The sequence below is a fragment of the Ranitomeya imitator genome, chromosome 5 (genome assembly GCF_032444005.1).
Source record: "Ranitomeya imitator isolate aRanImi1 chromosome 5, aRanImi1.pri, whole genome shotgun sequence".
Lineage (NCBI taxonomy): Eukaryota > Metazoa > Chordata > Amphibia > Anura > Dendrobatidae > Ranitomeya > Ranitomeya imitator.
In genome coordinates, this window is record NC_091286.1 from 519,853,146 (window position 1) to 519,868,767 (window position 15,622).

The window sequence follows — 15,622 nt, forward strand, 5'->3', positions numbered from 1 at the left end:
GAGTTCATAGACACCAAACATGTCTAGGTTACGTTTTATCTAAGTGGTAAAAAAAGTTCCAAACTTTGCTAAAAAAAAAATAAATAAATAAAAAATTGCGCAATTTTCCGTTACCCGTAGCGTCTCCATTTTTCGTGATCTGGGGTCAGGTGTAGGCTTATTTTTTGCGTGCCAAGCTGGCGTTTTTAATAATACCACTTTTGTGCAGATACGTTCTTTTGATCACCCGTTATTACATTTTAATGCAATGTCGTGGCGACCAAAAAAACGTAATTCTGGCGTTTCAAATTTTTTTTCTCGTTACGCTGTTTAGCGATCAGGTTAATGCTTTTTTTATTGATAGATCAAGCGATTCTGAACGTGGTGATACCAAATATGTGTAGGTTTGATTTTTTTTATTGTTTTATTTTGAATGGGGCAAAAGGGGGGTGATTTAAACTTTTATATTTTTTTTATTTTCTTCACTTTTTTTTACTTTTGCCATGCATCAATAGCCTAGAAGCTGGCACAACTCAATCGGCTCTGCTACACAGCAGCGATCATCAGATCGCTGCTATGTAGCTGAAATGCAGGCTTGCTATGAGCGCTGACCACAGGGGGGTGCTCACAGCAGGCCGGCATCAGTAACCATAGGGGTCTCAAGGACCTCTATGGTTACAAACCTGACGCATCGCTGACCCTCGATCATGTGACGGGGGTCGGCGATGCGATCATTTACAGCCGCGCGGCCGGAAGCGCCGGTTAAATGCCGCTGTCAGCGTTTGACAGCAGCATTTAACTGGTTAATAGCGGCGGGTGAATCACGATCTCACCCGCCGCTATTGTGGGCACATGTCAGCAGTTCAAAACAGCTGACATGTCCCGGTTTTGAGGTGGGCTCAGCGCCGGAGCCCTGCATCAAAGCAGGGGACCCAACCTCCGCTGTAATAGTACGGTGCACCACGTCACAGCGGTCTTCTCAGTGGGTCCTAACTTTTTCCTTAAATGGAGCAGCATCATGCGCTAACCACCCCCGCAGCAATAATGCATCAGCAGGACAGGCGGCCTGGTGCATCACATGCTGCAAGACGAGTCCCTATGACTTCAGACCGCGCTGCCCAACAGCAACAATGGGCACCACACGGCACCAAATGAAAGGAGAATTGAATATCATCGTCTTTAAACTCTCAATTGAGAGCAAAAATACGTACGCTACTCACCTGGTAGCAGTGTTTTTTTCAGGAGCCATGACAGCACAACGAGAGAGGGGATCCGCCCTTCAGGGACAGGAAACCTACAGACATAAAAAGGGCGATACCTCTCTCCCACGTCAGTTGTTTCCAGAGCATGAGAGGACCACCTTGGTTAGTAACACAGATGCAGCATATTCATGAATACATTTTATTATGCCAGTGAACATGGAATTTAACGCAAAACTGCTACCAGGTGAGTAGCGTACGTATTTATTCAGTCGCCATGACAGCACAACGAGAGACTTTCAGAGACGAAAGATTTAGGGGGGGATAATAGCTTCCAGCACTCTTCTCCCAAACGTAAGGTCTGAGGAACTACCCAGATCTAATCTGTAGTGTCTAAGAAAGGTAGAAGGAGAAGACCATGTGGCCGCCTTACATATGTCTTCGATTGATACCTCTGATCTCTCCGCCCAGGAAGATGCTACGGCCCGCGTGGAGTGTGCCTTTATACCATCTGGAACTTCGTTGCCACCTGTGGTATAAGCGAGAGAGATCGCCTCCCTAATCCATCTGGCTAGAGTGTTTTTAGATACTCTAAGACCCTTCCTCACCCCTTGATAGGCTACAAATAAAGAGTTATCTTTTTTCCAGGCATCTGAAACTGCAATATATCTAAGGAGGCATCTTCTCACATCTAAGCAATGAAATTTACGTTCTTTATCGTTAGCAGGGTTGGAGCAAAAGGAGGGTAGGACTACCTCCTGTACCCTGTGAAATTTTGACGCAACTTTAGGAAGATATAGGGGATCGGGTTTCAATATTACCCTATCCTCCCTAACCTGCATGTATGGTGGATGTCTGGAGAGTGCCTGCAGATCACTATCACTATTTTGATTAAAAGGATCTTTACAGGGATGGTATCAATGGGCTCGAATGGGGCTTGCGTTAGGGCTGAGAGTACCAAATTTAGGTCCCATGGGACTAACCTTTGTTTAATAATTGGTCTAGACCTCGTGACTGCTTTAAAAAATCTAGAAATCCAGTGATTACTGGCTAAATTAAGATTATATAATGCTCCTAGCGCTGACACCTGAACTCTAAGAGTACTTGTGGCTAAGCCCATTTCTAGGCCTTTTTGTAAAAATTCGAGAATCTGGTTTATACATGGTTTTTGGTCAATTTGAGCCCCTGAATATGATAAAAATGTTCTCCACACTCTAACATAAATGCTCGTTGTAGAGGGTTTCCTACTTTTAAGGAGTGTATTCACCAGATTCTGAGAGAATCCTTTTCCCCTCAGTAAGGACCTTTCAAGTTCCATGCCGCTAGGTGTAAGTTGGCTACTTGAGGATGGAGGATTGGCCCCTGGGAGAGCAGATCTGGTAGCTCTGGAAGAATCCATGGTTGGCAGACATACATCTTCCTCAGCCAAGGAAACCAAGCCCTCTTGGGCCAAAAAGGGGCTATCAAGATTACCTGGGCCCTGTCCTCCCGAATCTTCCTTAGAACTAAAGGAATCAGATTTATAGGGGGAAAAGCATATGCGAGCCTGAAGCGCCAAGATATCAGCAGAGAGTCCACAGCGTATGAGTTGTCTTTTGGATTTAGGGAGCAGAATTGATGTAATTTTTTGTTCCCCCTGCTGGCAAAAAGGTCTATCTCCGGACAACCCCATAACTGAATGATCTGGTTGAAAATGGCTGGATTTAAAGACCACTCTCCCTGTCTGAGCATGTTGCGGCTTAGATAGTCGGCTTTGGTATTGATACTTCCTTTTATATGAAGCGCCGTCAGGGAGAGAAGATGTACTTCGGCCACCTGAAAGATATGATTTGCGACCTCCATCAATGAACTGGATCGCGTGCCACCTTGACAATTAATGTAGGCCACAGTTACCCGATTGTCTGACAATAGCCTGACGTGTCGACCCTGTAGGGGTACAAGGAATTTATTTAAGGCATGTTTTACCGCCAACAGCTCTTTCAAGTTGGAGGAAGAGTCCTGTTCAGACTGAGACCATAGTCCCTGAACCCAATCCTCCCCTAAGTGAGCCCCCCACCCCTTGGGGCTAGCGTCCGTAGTCAATACTCTAGATATATGATTTATCCAAGGGACCCCCCTGCGTAGATTCGAAGTGTGAGTCCACCAACCAAGAGAATGTGTAGTCTCCGTAGAAAGTGTGAATTTACTGTCGAGGTGAGCTCTTAGACGACGGGAATTGTGTAACACGTCCCACTGTAGAGTCCTTGTGTGGAACTGTGCCCAGAGAACCGCCGGGATACAGGACGTAAGAGAACCCAAGATCGACATCGCACTTCTGACCGATACTAAGGGATTATTTATTGCCCTGGTGACCAACTGCTTAACCTTAGCAACTTTTGCGTCCGGCAGGCGACATTCCTGCTGACTAGAGTCTATAACATATCCCAGGAACTCTTGTACTTTTAGGGGCTGAAGGCGCGACTTTTTGATATTGACTATCCAGCCCAATTTGTGTAACGCATTCATGACCTTTTGTAGTTGGTCTTTGCAATGCGACTCAGAATGACCCACAATTAGCAAATCATCCAGGTAAGGGACTATCAATATATCCTGTTCATGCAAGTGCGCCATAACCTCCACCATGATTTTTGTGAACACCCGGGGTGCAATTGCGACTCCGAAGGGAAGTGCCTGATATTGAAAATGTTCTATCGTGCCAGCTAGTGAAACCGCCACCCTAAGAAACCTCTGATGATCTATATGTATTGGTACATGGTAATAGGCGTCTTTGAGATCTAAGACAACCATAAAACAATGGTTAAAGAGTAATTTTATTGCTGTCTTGACCGACTCCATTTTGAAGGAGGGTATCAACAAAAAATTGTTCAGGCCTTTCAAATTGATAATGGTGCGATTTGAACCATCAGGTTTTTTGACCAGGAACAGAGGGGAATAAAACCCCCTACCTTCCTCGCCTGTAGGGACTTTGATTAGAACTTTCTTCCGTTGGAGTTCCCGGACCTCAGACTCCAGCGCCAACTGCTCTGTAGAGGAGGAACGAACAGGTGTCAACATAAATTTGTCCCGAGGAGTATGGTGGCAGTCAAAGGTTAGGCCTTCCGCTACAATGCTTAGAATCCATGGATTGTTTGTAATCCGCACCCAGGCTGGGTAGAAGGCCGAAAGCCTACCCCCCACCTGGTCCACTAGTCATTGCGGTTTCTTAACATCTCGTGAAGGATTAAACATAAATCCTCTACCCCTCCTTCTGCTGCTGTCGTATTTAGTAGATTCTCTGTTAGAGTCTCTATATGGCCTTCTGCGGTTAGACCATCCTCTATTATAGTCCCGTCTGTAGAAGGGTCTTCCTAGGAAGGGAAAGCGTTTTTTATTATCCCCTGCTTTTTCCAATAGCTCGTCTAGGACCGGTCCGAATAAATGAGCTCCTTCACAGGGAATGCTACATAATTTTGTTCTGTCTTGTAAGTCCCCTGGCCAGCATTTTATCCATAGCGCTCTCCGGGCTGCGTTGGATAACGCCGAGGACCTGGCGGCCAACCTGACCGAGTCTGCTGATGCGTCCGAAAGGAAAGCTGCGGCATCCTGGATTATAGGCATAGAGGACAATATTTCCGTCCTAGGGACTTTATCCCTGAGCTGATCTTCGAGGTGACCTAACCTGTTGTGAATTCTGTGGCTGAGTTCACTTCTGTGGTCACAAGTGGTATTGCAGTCTCTGGGCTTCCTCCCTCAGGTGTTTTGGTGAGCTCGTTGGCTGCCTTGCTATTTAGCTCCACCTGAGTCTGTCTTCCTTGCTCCTTGTCAATGTTCCAGTGTTGGATCTGAGCTACTGCATCTTTCCTTGGGCCTGCTGCTCTGCTAGATAAGTGCTTCTAGTTTGTTTTCTGTTTTTTCTGTCCAGCTTGCTATTAACTTTTGCTGGAAGCTCTGAGAAGCAAAGGGGTGCACCGCCGTGCTGTTAGTTCGGCACGGTGGGTCTTTTTGCCCCTTTGCGTGGTTTTCGTTTTAGGGTTTTTTGTAGACTGCATAGTTCTCTTTGCTATCCTCGCTCTGTCTAGAATATCGGGCCTCACTTTGCTGAATCTATTTCATTCCTACGTTTGTCTTTTCATCTTGCTAACAGTCATTATATGTGGGGGGCTGCCTATTCCTTTGGGGTATTTCTCTGAGGTAAGTCAGGCTTGTATTTCTATCTTCAGGCTAGTCAGCTCCTCAGGCAGTGCCGAGTTGCATAGGTAGTTGATAGGCGCAATCCACTGCTGCTTACAGTTGTGTGAGGATAGTTCAGGTACTGCAGTCTACAGAGATTCCACGTCTCAGAGCTCGTCCTATTGTTTTTGGTTATTGCCAGATCTCTGTATGTGCGCTGATTACTGCACGCTGTGTTGCCTGATTGCCAGCCATAACAGTACAAGGAGCCCTTCAATGATTTCCAATAGAGGGAAAAAAGAAATCCTGACATCATTTTTTTTCTTAGCTCTGTCTTCAGTCTTTTTTTTCCCCTAGACATTAGAGTGCTTCAGGACACAGCTGTGGACATGGATATTCAGGCTCTGTGCTCCTCAATGGATAATCTCGTTGTAAATGTACAAAAGATTCAAGATACTATTGATCAGAAATCGATGCTAGAACCAAGAATTCCGATTCCTGATTTGTTTTTTGGTGACAGAACTAAGTTCCTGAGCTTCAGAAATAATTGTAAGCTATTTTTGGCCTTGAAACCTCATTCTTCTGGTAATCCTATTCAACAGGTTTTGATTATTATTTCTTTTTTGCGCGGCGACCCACAGGACTGGGCGTTTTCTCTTGCACCAGGAGATTCTGCATTGAGTAATGTTGATGCATTTTTCCAGGCGCTGGGATTGCTTTACGATGAGCCTAATTCAGTGGATCAAGCTGAGAAAAATCTGCTGGCTTTATGCCAGGGTCAGGATGATGTAGAAGTATATTGTCAGAAATTTAGGAAATGGTCAGTACTCACTCTGTGGAATGAATCTGCACTAGCGGCTTTGTTCAGAAAGGGTCTCTCTGAAGCTCTTAAGGATGTAATGGTGGGATTTCCTATGCCTGCTGGTTTGAATGAGTCTATGTCCTTGGCCATTCAGATCGGTCGTCGCTTGCGCGAGCGTAAATCTGTGCACCATCTGGCGGTATTGTCTGAGAGTAAGCCTGAGCCTATGCAGTGCGACAGGACTATGACTAAAGTAGAACGGCACGAACACAGACGTCTGAACAGACTGTGTTTCTATTGTGGTGATTCTACTCATGCTATTTCTAATTGTCCTAAACGCACTAGGCGGTTCGATAGCTCTGCCGTTATTGGTACTGTACAGTCCAAATTCCTTTTGTCCATTACCTTAATGTGCTCTTTGTCATCATATTCTGTCATGGCGTTTGTGGATTCAGGCGCTGCCCTGAATCTGATGGATTTGGATTATGCTAAACGTTGTGGACTTTTCTTGGAGCCTTTGCGGTGTCCTATTCCGTTGAGAGGAATTGATGCTACACCTTTGGCCAAGAATAAGCCTCAGTACTGGGCCCAGCTGACCATGTGCATGGCTCCTGCACATCAGGAAGTTATTCGCTTTTTGGTACTGCATAATTTGCATGATGTGGTCGTGTTGGGGTTGCCATGGCTACAAACCCATAATCCAGTATTGGATTGGAACTCTATGTCGGTAACCAGCTGGGGTTGTCAGGGAGTACATGGTGATGTTCCATTTTTGTCTATTTCGTCATCCATTCCTTCTGACATCCCAGAGTTCTTGTCGGACTTTCAGGATGTATTTGAAGAGTCCAAGTCTGATGCCCTACCTCCGCATAGGAATTGTGATTGTGCTATCGATTTGATTCCTGGTAGTAAATTCCCTAAGGGTCGTTTATTTAATTTGTCCGTACCTGAACACACCGCTATGCGCAGTTATGTGAAGGAGTCCCTGGAGAAGGGACATATTCGCCCATCGTCGTCACCATTGGGAGCAGGGTTCTTTTTTGTAGCCAAGAAGGATGGTTCGCTAAGACCGTGTATTGATTACCGCCTTCTTAATAAGATCACTGTTAAGTTTCAGTATCCCTTGCCATTGATTTCTGACTTGTTTGCTCGGATTAAGGGAGCTAGTTGGTTTACTAAGATTGATCTTCGTGGTGCGTATAATCTGGTGAGAATCAGGCAGGGAGATGAATGGAAAACGGCATTTAATACGCCCGAGGGTCATTTTGAATATCTGGTGATGCCGTTCGGACTTGCCAATGCTCCATCTGTTTTTCAGTCTTTTATGCATGACATTTTCCGTGAGTATCTGGACAAATTCTTGATTGTTTACTTGGATGACATTTTGATCTTCTCAGATGATTGGGAGTCTCATGTGAAGCAAGTCAGAATGGTTTTCCAGGTACTGCGTGCTAATTTCTTGTTCGTGAAGGGATCAAAGTGTCTCTTCGGTGTGCAGAAAGTTTCATTTTTGGGGTTCATCTTTTCCCCTTCTACTATCGAGATGGATCCGGTTAAGGTTCAGGCCATCCAGGATTGGACTCAGCCGACATCTCTAAAAAGTTTGCAGAAATTCCTGGGCTTTGCTAATTTTTATCGTCGCTTCATCTGTAATTTTTCTAGCATTGCCAGACCATTGACCGATTTGACCAAGAAGGGTGCTGATTTGGTTAATTGGTCTTCTGCTGCCGTGGAAGCTTTTCAGGAGTTGAAGCGTCGTTTTTGCTGTGCCCCTGTGTTGTGTCAACCTGATGTTTCTCTTCCGTTCCAGGTCGAGGTTGATGCTTCTGAGATTGGTGCAGGGGCGGTTTTGTCACAGAGAGGTTCTGGTTGCTCAGTGTTCAAACCATGTGCTTTCTTTTCCAGGAAATTTTCTGCTGCTGAGCGTAATTATGATGTGGGCAACCGAGAGTTGCTGGCCATGAAGTGGGCATTCGAGGAGTGGCGTCATTGGCTTGAGGGTGCTAAGCATCGCGTGGTGGTTTTGACTGATCATAAGAACCTTACTTATCTTGAGTCTGCCAAGCGCTTGAATCCTAGACAGGCCCGTTGGTCGTTATTTTTTGCTCGTTTTGATTTTGTGATTTCATACCTTCCGGGCTCTAAAAATGTGAAGGCGGATGCTCTGTCTAGGAGTTTTGTGCCCGACTCTCCGGGGTTATCTGAGCCGGCGAGTATCCTCAAGGAAGGAGTCATTGTGTCTGCCATCTCCCCTGATTTGCGGAGAGTGTTGCAGAAATTTCAGGCTAATAAACCTGATCGTTGTCCGGCCGAGAAACTGTTCGTCCCTGATAGGTGGACTAGTAAAGTTATCTCTGAACTTCATTGTTCGGTGCTGGCCGGTCATCCAGGAATCTTTGGTACCAGGGAGTTGGTTGCTAGATCCTTCTGGTGGCCATCTCTGTCACGGGATGTGCGTGCTTTTGTGCAGTCCTGTGGGATTTGTGCTAGGGCTAAGCCCTGCTGTTCACGTGCCAGTGGGTTGCTTTTGCCCTTGCCGGTCCCGAAGAGGCCTTGGACACATATTTCGATGGATTTCATTTCTGACCTTCCCGTTTCTCAAAAAATGTCGGTCATTTGGGTGGTCTGTGATCGCTTTTCTAAAATGGTCCATCTGGTGCCCTTGGTTAAATTGCCTTCCTCCTCTGATTTGGTGCCTTTGTTCTTCCAGCATGTGGTTCGTTTACATGGCATTCCTGAGAATATTGTTTCTGACAGAGGTTCCCAGTTTGTCTCGAGGTTCTGGCGAGCCTTTTGTGGTAGGATGGGCATTGACCTGTCTTTTTCCTCGGCCTTCCATCCTCAGACTAATGGCCAGACCGAACGAACCAATCAGACCTTGGAAACATATCTGAGATGTTTTGTTTCCGCTGACCAGGATGATTGGGTGTCATTTTTGCCGTTGGCTGAGTTCGCCCTTAATAATCGGGCCAGCTCGGCTACCTTGGTCTCTCCATTTTTCTGCAATTCTGGGTTCCATCCTCGTTTCTCTTCAGGACAGGTTGAGTCTTCGGACTGTCCTGGTGTGGATTATGTGGTGGACAGGTTGCAGCAGATCTGGACTCAGGTAGTGGACAATTTGACCTTGTCCCAGGAGAAGGCTCAGCTTTTCGCTAATCGCAGACGCCGTGTGGGACCCCGACTTCGTGTTGGGGATCTGGTTTGGTTATCTTCTCGTCATATACCTATGAAGGTTTCCTCTCCTAAATTTAAACCTCGTTTTATTGGTCCGTATAGGATTTCTGAGATTCTCAATCCGGTGTCTTTTCGTCTGACCCTCCCAGACTCCTTTTCCATACATAATGTATTCCATAGGTCGTTGTTGAGGAGATACGTGGCACCTATGGTTCCATCTGTGGAGCCTCCTGCCCCTGTTTTGGTGGAGGGGGAATTGGAGTATATTGTGGAGAAGATTTTGGATTCTCGTGTCTCTAGACGGAAACTCCAGTATCTGGTCAAATGGAAGGGTTATGCTCAGGAAGATAATTCCTGGGTTTTTGCCTCTGATGTCCATGCCCCAGATCTTGTTCGTGCCTTTCATGTGGCTCATCCTGGTCGGCCTGGGGGTTCTGGTGAGGGTTCGGTGACCCCTCCTCAAGGGGGGGGTACTGTTGTGAATTCTGTGGCTGAGTTCACTTCTGTGGTCACAAGTGGTATTGCAGTCTCTGGGCTTCCTCCCTCAGGTGTTTTGGTGAGCTCGTTGGCTGCCTTGCTATTTAGCTCCACCTGAGTCTGTCTTCCTTGCTCCTTGTCAATGTTCCAGTGTTGGATCTGAGCTACTGCATCTTTCCTTGGGCCTGCTGCTCTGCTAGATAAGTGCTTCTAGTTTGTTTTCTGTTTTTTCTGTCCAGCTTGCTATTAACTTTTGCTGGAAGCTCTGAGAAGCAAAGGGGTGCACCGCCGTGCTGTTAGTTCGGCACGGTGGGTCTTTTTGCCCCTTTGCGTGGTTTTCGTTTTAGGGTTTTTTGTAGACTGCATAGTTCTCTTTGCTATCCTCGCTCTGTCTAGAATATCGGGCCTCACTTTGCTGAATCTATTTCATTCCTACGTTTGTCTTTTCATCTTGCTAACAGTCATTATATGTGGGGGGCTGCCTATTCCTTTGGGGTATTTCTCTGAGGTAAGTCAGGCTTGTATTTCTATCTTCAGGCTAGTCAGCTCCTCAGGCAGTGCCGAGTTGCATAGGTAGTTGATAGGCGCAATCCACTGCTGCTTACAGTTGTGTGAGGATAGTTCAGGTACTGCAGTCTACAGAGATTCCACGTCTCAGAGCTCGTCCTATTGTTTTTGGTTATTGCCAGATCTCTGTATGTGCGCTGATTACTGCACGCTGTGTTGCCTGATTGCCAGCCATAACACTAACCATACCATCAAGGACCGAGCGGTACAGGTGGCTGCTATAGCTGGCCTCAAGGACCCCGCCGAAGTCTCCCAAGCTCCTTTAAGGAAGATGTCGGCTTTCCTATCTAATGGGTCCTTCAAGTTCCCCAAGTCGTCAAAGGGGAGAGATGTTTTTTTGCATGCCTTGGCGACTGCCGCATCCAGCTTCGGAACTTTATCCCATGAGGATGAAGCCGCCTCCTCAAAGGGATACCTTCTTTTAAAGGCTGGCGGAAGCGACCCCTTTCTTTCTGGTTTTTTCCATTCCTTTGAGATTAGCGATTTGATTTTGTCAATCACTGGAAAGGCTCTTCGGGATTTCCGCTCAATACCTTTGAACATAACATCCTGAATGGAACATTCCGACTGGGTATCTTCTATCCCCATTGTGCTGTTAACTGCTTTAACTAGATGGTTAACCCTATCTAGGGACAAACAGGCTCGACTAGACTCCAGATCCTCAGAGGAGGAAGTAGACGGAAGAGACCCTGAGCTCAGTTCACCCGAGTCCGAATTTACATCAGATAAAGGGGATGATCTTTTAACTTCCGTTCCCCGAGACTTGGATCTCACGGAACCTTTAATTTCCTGTCTAACCATCTCTCTTATTGTAGAGGTCAGATCAGGCGCCTCCTCCTCCAGCAGGCGTTGGATACATATTTTACACAACTTTTTCAAATGCCCATCCGGAAGCGGCTCTGCACATTCGGCACACTGCCTATGTTTGGCTTTGGACAAACTTTTCCTCCCCTGATAGAGGAAAAAAACAAGGGGAATACAATCATCACTAAGTGGACTTTCACGAAGATCACTTACCCCGTCCAGTAATGAGTGGTACCGTAGATGGGGGGTCCTTCGTAGCTGGCAAATCCTTACGGCTTGAGGACTTTGGTATAGAAATCCGAGCCTCCTTAGCTCCACCAGCGCGGCTACTGTCACTAGACCGACGCTGGGAGCTTCTTCGAGGCTTATCTGACTGCTGGTGTTGCTGCTGCGGCTCCTGCTGGCTATCGATAGTCCCTTCTGGCGACTCCATTATGGAATGGGCAAGGAACACTGACCATCCCAGCTTGCAGCATTAAATAATGCCCCCAAGGTACCGCCCCCGGATGGGGGCCAGCAGGGAATCCCAGGTGGTAATCGACCGTCCGCCACTGCGCTGCGCTACCCCTCCCCGAAGCCCCGACTGTCCCCGCAGCTGGGCGCCGCCATTAGCCGGAGATGACGCTACTGCGCATGCCCAGCCGCGTCATCTGGCCGCGCCGCTCGCCGCGTCATCCGGACACGCCCCCTCCGGACGCGGCGGCGGCGCCAAGCCGACACGCGGACCAGGACGCCAGCAGACACCTCACCGGACCAACGCCGCAACCCCGCCCGGCACAGACTGACTCCCGGGACCCTAGCAGCCAAGCACACACTCCACAGGTACCTTGCGCTGCGGACGCCACAGAAGCTAGCCTATATGTCAGAGGCTGCTTCCTCCTGCTGCCACCTACACCGAGCAGTCCCCCTGCCGTGTGGTGCTTCCTGCCTCCTGAAAAGGCCGAGGTAGGGGACCCCCGCTACCTGCACCGGTCTGCCAGGAGTGGGGATATCTTCTTAGCTTCGACCCTCTTCCCAGGGCCTGTCTGAAGAGGTTCCGCTGTCAGGGACAGGAAACCAAACTGACGTGGGAGAGAGGTACCACCCTTTTTATGTCTGTAGGTTTCCTGTCCCTGAAGGGCGGATCCCCTCTCTCGTTGTGCTGTCATGGCGACTGAATAAATAGGCTGTACCCCTTTGCAGTCTCCTGCTAATTAAAATCACCTGTGCCGAATGGGAGGAGTGCAAGTCCAGGGAAAAAAAGGTGAGTTTCATTGATCCATACATGTGTATGGGGCGAGAGCGCGCCAACTGGCCCGGGAGTATGTATAACCAGCGTCGGACTGGAGGACCTTGGGCCCAGCAGAGAAAATCAATCATTCTTGGGGCCCACTATGTAGCTACATAGAAATACATACAAGACCACAAATTGTGCGGTAAAACACACTAGTATCAGGGTATAATTTATGTTAGTACACATCTTAATGATATAGCAGGGGTTGGGTTAGCGCCCCTCAGAATATAATGTAGCCCCCCTCATATAATGTGGCCCCCTCATAGGGTATAATGCAACCACCACATAGAATATCTAATATATAAAGCTGAATGTGTGTATGTGTGTGTGTATGTATGTCCGGGATTGGCATCTGCACCGTCGCAGCTACAGCCACAAAATTTTGCAAAGTCACACGTCTGGACCCCGAGAGCGTCATAGGCTATGTTGTGAGGTGAAATTTTAACCCCGCGCTTTCCAATTCACCAAACAATTTTGCCCCTATCTACATAATGGGGAAGAAGTGAAAGGAAAAGTGTTGGAGGCAAATTGACAGCTGCCAGACGTGAACAAGAGCGATTGCGCCAAAGAGTATATACCGTACAGTTGCTAAGGTGGGGCCCCGACATGGGATACTCACCACACACGGGGATATGAACACACACACAAAATGGGCCACACACTACCACGTGCTTGAACACATATACCACCCTCAGCACACATTTCACCACACATACACCAACCTCGCCACATAAAAGTCGAAACACAAAAGTCGCCACTCAAAACTCGCCACGCGCAAAACTCACCACATGCAAAAACTAGGCTCACGCAAAACTCGCCACAAGTGCAAAACTCACCTCATGAAAAACTCGCCACACACAAAACTTGCACACGCGGAAAAATTGCCACATGCACAAAAGTTGCAACACATGCAAAGGTTGCCTCACACAAAACTTGCACATACTCAAAAGGCACCACACATAAAACTCGCCATGCACAAAACTCGCCATGTACAAAACTTGCTGCACACAACTTGCTACACTAACCTGTCACATGCAACTCGACACACAAAAAGTTGCTACACGCATGTTGCCACACAAAACTCATCTCACAAAAGTCGCTACATGCATGTCGCCACATGCAACTCAACACACACAACTTGACACATGAAACTCGCCCTAAAACACACACAAGTCTGGTATTATCCTTCAAAAATAAAAAGCTGATTAATAAGCAGACAAACTACAAGAACAACAAATGTACCATATAGGAAATACGGCAGCTGTCAGTCACATGACCTGTCTATTATGTGTATGTGTGAGCTAATATATACTGCCAGGGGGAGGGCTTCCTGTTGGCTGGGGATTTATCAGGCTGCCAATTTAGCTTACAAATACTGAGGTAAAAATACTGAGCAAATAACGTGTGAATGAGGTCTAATACAGGAGGAGATGACACACAGGTATATACTATATACAGGAGGAGATGACACACAAATATATACTATATACAAGAGAGATGACACACAGGTATATACTATATAGAGGAGGAGATGACATACAGGTATAAACTATATACAGGAGGAGATGACACACGTATATACTATATACAGGAGCAGATGACCTACAAGTATGTACTATATACAGGAGGAGATGACATACAGGTATATGCTATATATAGAAGATGACATACAGGTATATACTATATACAGGAGGAGATGACACAGGTATATACTATATACAGGAGGAGATGACATACAGGTATATACTATATATAGAAGGAGATGACATACAGGTATATACTATATACAGGGGAGATGACACGCAGCAGGTATATACTATATACAGGGGAGATGACATACAGGTATATACTATATACAGGAGATGACATACAGGTGTATACTATATATAAGGGAGATGCAAACATGTATATACTGAGGTGAAAATGAGGGGTATGAGGTGAAAATGAAAAGGTGTGAGTGCAAAATGAGAGGAGCGAGGGAAAATAGTGGAGTGATCGGAAAATGACAGATGTGAGGTCGAAATGACAAGTGTTAGGGGGGAATGAGAGGAGTGAGGGAGAAAATGAGAGGTGTGAGGGAGAAAATGAGAGATGTGAGGGGGAAAATGAAAGATGTGATTGGGAAAATGAGAGGCGTGATGGGAAAATAAGAGAAGTGAGGTGCTATAACTAACCACAGATATTTACTATGCCCAGGCAACGCCGGGCTCTTCAGCTAGTAATGTATATATAATGCAGCATAATGTTGGGGAAGGGAGCGTCCTCTCACGCCGTCTCCTCCATTATTGCTTTCATCTGCATCAGCATTTATGATGAGGATACAGTTGAATGCTGCGTGCGCTGGGGGCAGTAGCTGTGGAGAAGCGGGTGACAGGAGGTAGGAGCCGACTGCTGCAGCTAAAGCCTGTGCCTGCTGCGAAAGAAAAATGAATATTCACTGCTCCCCACACCCATGGGCATGGAGAGGAGTGAATAATTCTCTTTAGTAAAGAAAATGAATATTCTCTCTTCTCCACGCCCATGGCAGTGGGGAGCAGTGAATATTCATTTCTCTTTAGCAGCGGGCACAGACTTTAGCCGCAGCAGCCGGCTCCTGTCTCCTGTCACTTGCTGCTTCACCGCTGGCGCCAGGCGGGCCCCCTGACTCACGGGCCCCATAGCAGCTGCATTAGTGTGCCACTATTAGTGACCTGCCACTGGAAGGGGGCCCCTGGGGCAGGGGAGGCAACTGAAAAAATGTAAAGAATTAATGTTTACATTTTCTTAAAAAATATTATCATTTGTTTGTAATTTAGTAAAATATGAAAAATAATTTGAAAAGGTATGGAATTTCCATTTTTAAACACTAGGGGGAGCAGCTACTGAAATTTGACAAAAACCTAGTGAACAACTAGCTCACATTACAGCACTGCAGTAATTATAGGCTGAATCTTCTGACACAAGTGTGATGTCTCCTCTCCTCCCCTTCTGGGTGTTTGCTAAAGCATAAGAGAGGATAATATTCAGGAACACAGTGAGCAGCCATTTTATTGGTGATTGCAAAGTTATAATGACAAGTAGAAAGTCACAGAGGATGTCAGGCAGCAAGGATTCTGGGAGATATATGGTGGAGGAAGCAGGGTGACAGCAGCACAGAGTATTTCAGGAGAGCAGTGTGCTGGTCTATGGGGGCCTCCTGTTTGGTGTGCGGAGCAGTCA

General features: G+C 46.8%; 1 protein-coding gene across 1 annotated transcript in view; it reads right to left on the reverse strand.

The window, feature by feature from the left end:
- The window catches only part of RHBDD1 (rhomboid domain containing 1), a 153,454-nt gene that overhangs the window by 31,868 nt on the left and 105,964 nt on the right, over positions 1-15,622 (reverse strand). The window lies entirely within an intron of this gene.